We start from the raw sequence: 6000 nt of genomic DNA on the forward strand, positions 1-6000 counted from the left end.
CTTTTTTAAGTATATCAGAGGTATTGCTGTTTTTTTTTTTTTGATAAAACAGCTTATCAAATGATGACATATGCTCACCGACGTTAGTCAGTTATGGGACTAGGTCCTTGTTGATTAAAAATAAATGGTTTGTGACTCCTGTGTTACATAACAATGAAAAATGTATATTATGCAGCACCATTTCCTCCACCAGCCGTCAAATACATTTTTTTTTTTTTTGAAAATTAAAACTGTATACTCAAGGGAGCATTTGTGCAAAATTTTAGGCTTTTCATTTTTACTGTTATTGGAGTTTACTTTTAATTTGTAAAGCCTGACCAAATACTGAAAAAAGTAACCTGAAACAAATAATTAATTTACACTAATCTATTGCACACAAATGGTTTGGTTGCAAACTTGATATTCCTTCCTCTGATAATGTATCTATCTGGTAAAGCAAGATCATTTTTAGAAGATTCCTATGTGGTCAAGGGCCTCCCTCTACTTCAAGCATGTGAACATACTTTTTTAAGTATATCAGAGGTATTGCTGTTTTTTTTTTTTTTTTTTTTTGATAAAACAGCTTATCAAATGATGACATATGCTCACCGACGTTAGTCAGTTATGGGACTAGGTCCTTGTTGATTAAAAATAAATGGTTTGTGACTGCTGTGTTACATAACAATGAAAAATGTATATTATGCAGCACCATTTCTTCCATCAGCGGTTAAATACGTTTTTTTTTTTTTTTTTTTTTGAAAATTAAAACTGTATACTCAAGGGAGCACTTGTGCAAAATTTTAGGCTTTTCATTTTTACTGTTATTGGAGTTTACTTTTAATTTGTAAAGCCTGACCAAATACTGAAAAAAGTAACCTGAAACAAATAATTAATTTACACTAATCTATTGCACACAAGTGGTTTGGTTGTAGCTTTTAAAATATTTTGTAGAAATTTTGGGTTTGTGTAATATTTCATTCCAATATAAATAAAGTTAAACATTTCTCAGGGAAATACAGTTAAATTTTTTTAATGTATGGATATTTTGACCATTTTCGATAGATTTATGTGAAAATTCTTTTACTGTACAAACATGAGTTACAAGCGTACCACTGGTTAAGTAATTAGGCAACACGTAATACTTCGGAAAAAATGAGGAATTTAAACACTGTTAACTCATTAGAGCCTAATGCTATAGCTTTTTATTATTTTCAGAAACTAGAAATCAATAAAAGTTGAAGGCATTCTTTCATTATCTGGAAAAGAAGCTTTTTTTTAATTTTTGTCACCATGAGTAAACGGGCACAGGCGTAAATATAGGCATCCCTCCCTAGTGACTATGGGAGGTGCTGGAGATGAAGACTGTAGATGGTTCCATTTACATATAAGATAGCAGAGAACAGTCGGAAACTTCTTTCAAGTAGTGTGGATGCTGCATGAGTTATTGTGCAAATTGGTGTTTTTTTGGACTGCAAACTTTTGAGAGGTGTGTGAAATCGTTTTCTTTTCATGTTCTCATGTTTAGTTAAAAACAATTTCACTGATATCCGGAAAGCGGATGGGTGTTAGGTGTAGTTGGTGGGACCCTATTAGGGAGTACCCGTAACTATACCACCACTTTTTTTTAAACAACCAAACTTATTTCAAGCAATGCAACTTGCCTCTTTTGCGATGGAAAGTTCTCTGAAATGTGTTATGTGCCAAATTAGGGCACACGTAGATTGTGCCCGGGGCTGAAAGAGAACCAGTTATGTTTGTGATTTCAGCAAATATTTTTTTTCCTGTAATAAATAAATTTTGTACTTTTTGTATAGTATTACTTTGTTTTTAAGCTATTTTGATGACTTTTTTTAAGGGTATCCATATTCACACCCCATTTTTTTTTATGCTAAAAGCTGTTTGTAAATAGTCGTTTTTAAAATGAAATCATCGATATTAATCATTATTTTGCCTTCTTGCATTTACAGAGGTGTGAAAATTATTAGCATAATGGTGAAATGTATAGTAAAATCTTGTTATATCAAAGAAATACTACTTTATTTTTAAAATATTGATACATTTAATATTGAGGGAGCATCCTCTTTTTTTTTAATAAGGATTTTATCGGTCTTGGCATTTTTTTTACAAGTTTTTGGCAATTAATTTGTGTTTCCTCGTCATAGAGCCAAATTTGAGTTACTCCTTCTGTTAGACAATTCTTGTTTGCAATGTTCTATTTCTTTAAATTTTTCTTTACAATGGTTCAAATATTCTCTATTGGGCTATTTATTTTGTAAATATTTTTATTTACTTTTTACGTTATTTTTTTTAAATTATAATTATATATTAATATATTTTTTTATATTTATAAAATATATTTTTTTTTCATTTAAAATTTTGGTCACAGATTCAGCTTCAAGACACAGCATGCAGACCATCATGCATGAATATGAAGTCTCCATTTGGAAACCAAACTTGAAACTAAAACCTTTGTTCAAGCACTTTTTCATGCTGATATTGGGTCTTCAGTTACGCTCTTTTATGCTGGTAATTAATGATAAAGGAATTTTCTTTTGTAGAAATATGTTATGATGACTCGATTTGACATAAAATTCTGCATCAGTAATAACCTGAATATTGCCATTTTTGGACTTAGTCTAGCTTTGAGGTAGAAATTTGCTATGCATATGGTAAAGAATGGTGACGAGGGGAAATAGTTTAGGTTAAAACTTTGATAAAAATGAAGAATTTAGGAGCCAATATTTCCATCTTCGAGACCTTGGTACATGTCTAGAAACAGCAACTGTTTTACACGATACAAAATTTAAGAATAACCTTTGTTTTGATGAAATATTATGCTTTGTAAGTACATTTAACAGGAATTGAAAGCTTTTTGTTGTGTAAAATTATATTTTGTATATGTTATTGTTAAAGTATGAAATCCGTTATTTTTTAGAATACCTAATTATTTCATGGAATAACTGATTGTGTCTGTTAAAGTGTAAAGCTCTCTTGTATTTCATGGTTTAACTAGTTATTTCATAGAATAACGATCTGCAGCCCGTTAAAGTATAAAATAATCTATATCATATATCTTGCCCAACAAATACATTTACTTTAAAAAGTTCGTGTAAAACTATGTGTGTCAACAAAAAATGTTTTTGTTTTAGAAATAATGTTCTTTGTAATTCCAAGTGTTATTTTAGTACTCCTTGTTGTAACAAATGATTTTATGGTACGTGTCCATAAATACCATTTATACACTGCATAAATTAGATAAATTGCTTCTTTTTCATTGTCATTGTCTATCATTAGTTTATTTATAGAATACCCAGTTATTTCACTTTAGATAAATTGTTTATTTTACACTTTAACTGTATCTCATTAGTTAATTTATAGAATACCTAGTTATTTCATAGAATAACTAGTTAAAGTGTCAAATTAATAACATATTACATTTTAACGGACACAATCAGTTTTTTCATGGAATAACTCTGCATTATATACTTTAACGGTAACATACACATATTTCAGGGGTGCCCACCTGGGGGGGGGGAGGATCATGGCACGGGTGCTCCATTGAAATTTTTAGGGGGTTGCTCTGAGGGGCATCTTTTTCATTAGACGGGAGGGGGGGCCTGCATATTTCAATCAAATTTGGTGAAGTGGTATTTAGGTAATTGTTAGGTTATTATTTCATTACTTCAAAGGCTTAAATCTCCTCAAAGACTTAGAATAACAACACAATTTTTGATTCGTTTTAAAGGGCAAACGTAATAGCTTACTCTAGCATTTTCAAATTTTTATCAATGTCCCAGTCATTTTTGGGGAGTAAATAAGCACATTTTTGGTTTTTTCTTAAGTTAAAGCATTTTTTTTTTCATAATGAAGGACTTCCAAAATCAGCCTATTTCTTTCTGTGCTTTAGTATGCATAACTAAGCCCGGCAGGGCCTTATATTAGCGTCCTACTATGGGTCCTTCATCGGCATTTCCATGATCGAAATGCCAAAACGGCACTTTTTTAACCACGATTTGACCGTGGAAAATTTCTAGTTAGGCTTAACTGAAATCTTTTTTTTATACGCACAAATAAAGTACATTCTTCCAGCTTTACAATAAGCCGTGTTTTATCTCCGTACTAATTTAAAGCTAATTTGAAAAAAAAAATAACTATATCTCTTAGAAAAAAGGTCAAAAATGCCAAATTTTACTCATCCGCAGAGCAAAACTCCAGCTACCATGACTTCTTGTGCTGCTTAGACAGGATCGAATTGTCTTTACAGTTAAAATAGTTTCAGTAATGAAACTATCTGGAAACGTTTGTTGCAAAGAGGACTTTGTGCTACTGTAGCCCATGCCTGCCCCTTTGAGAATGGCAGGGCATGTAGGCAAGTTCTGAAAGCGACAAATTTTAGCCTTTGACATGAGGGACAATGGTTTATAATACTGCGGTGCTAAGCACTTAAGTCGTATTTACACTTTTTATCACAATCTAGTTACAGTCACCAGATGGTTATATTTTTCATATCTTTCACCTAAATACAATGTTTTATGGCTGCGTGTAACTGGGAAATACTTTTTAAAAAATCAGAAAAAGTTGCAACTGAATCAAATACATGGAGTTGCAAAACTTTAAACGGGAATTTCTCATTTTGAACTCATTTGTAGATACGATTTTGTGCTCAGCATGGCGAAATAGAAAGGAAATCAAAGCGAATGGATTTTGAAACTGGGCTAAAAAAGTAGCAAAAGAAGAGAAAACAATGGCAAAAGCATTCATTAGTAAAAAATTTTTAAAAAATCTCCCGCTTCTAAGTCATTCTCAGTGAAGTTCTTTAGGTTAAATGTATCTCATTAAAACAACTTCGTTGTAAAAAAATCCCCGCCAAGAAAACCTTTACTTCTTCCCTACAAAAAAGAACGTCTTCATCCTAAACCCCAAAACCTTCAGCCTTAAAAAGTTGTATCTAGTTTTCCCTCCAAGTATCTGCCGAACTACCATCCTCCCTGTTTTCCTCTTTCATCACAACTATTTTCGCTAGAACCTGCCCCCACCAGCAACTGCTTACCAGTGAGGATAAATCCTTTAAATTGTTTTCAATGTTGTTTGGTGGGAAGCTTTTTGCTCACCAAGCGACTACTTTACAAAGCTTCCCGCCAAACAGCATTGAAAACAATTTAAAATATCTATCCATAAATTTTCAATTGAAACAACATATTTTGTGTTTTTAAGAAACAATAATGGCAAGCCTTATTTTACGTCATGTTATCTTCTGACCAGCAAGACTCTACGTTCGTTAGGCGAGAATTGGGCAGTTTAAATTTTATTGCAATCTTTGTATCCTCTCTGTTGTAAAGAAAACTGCTTGGATAATAAAATACCATTTTAAATTATTTTGTTCAACAAGTATTTTACAACTTGGCAATAAATTCTATTAGTTTCTTTATTTGATGGATTATTTACATGAAGCTTTTTATGTTTTACAGCTTACGGGCAATTTTAATCTAGCTTTTCACTTTATTTAGTGACTTCTTTTCTTAAAATTTACATTTTATGGGCTAATTTTAGCTGTTTTGGTGATTTAGCTTTCTTTTTAATGCAGCTCTTAGTCTTGTTTAACATTTTTGTTTTGTTTTTTTGAAGTTCAAGTAAAAATAACGTATGATATCCTGCTAATGCAAGTAATGGCGCCAATGAATAAAATAAAATAATCTCCAAAAGGTTAAAAATAAGCCACATTAGGTAACTAGCGTAAAAGTACTAAGCAGTCTTCATACTGGTCGGGGTTATTTTAATTGAGCTCTCAACTATGACTTCTTTTCTTTTATGGCGGATCATTTTATATTTTAACTGTTTATATTGATTATTTATCGAATTTTTTTTTATTTTAATAGAACTCTTTGTCTTGTTTAATACCTTGTTTCGTTTGAAAAATCATTAAAAAGACAAAATAGCGTATGGTATCGACAAACAAAAAAACAAACTTAAGTCATTAAATATCTTAAACTTGAATACGTCAAAAGATCTATGCAACTGTTC

Source organism: Uloborus diversus, chromosome 8 (assembly GCF_026930045.1).
Source record: "Uloborus diversus isolate 005 chromosome 8, Udiv.v.3.1, whole genome shotgun sequence".
Classification (NCBI taxonomy): domain Eukaryota; kingdom Metazoa; phylum Arthropoda; class Arachnida; order Araneae; family Uloboridae; genus Uloborus; species Uloborus diversus.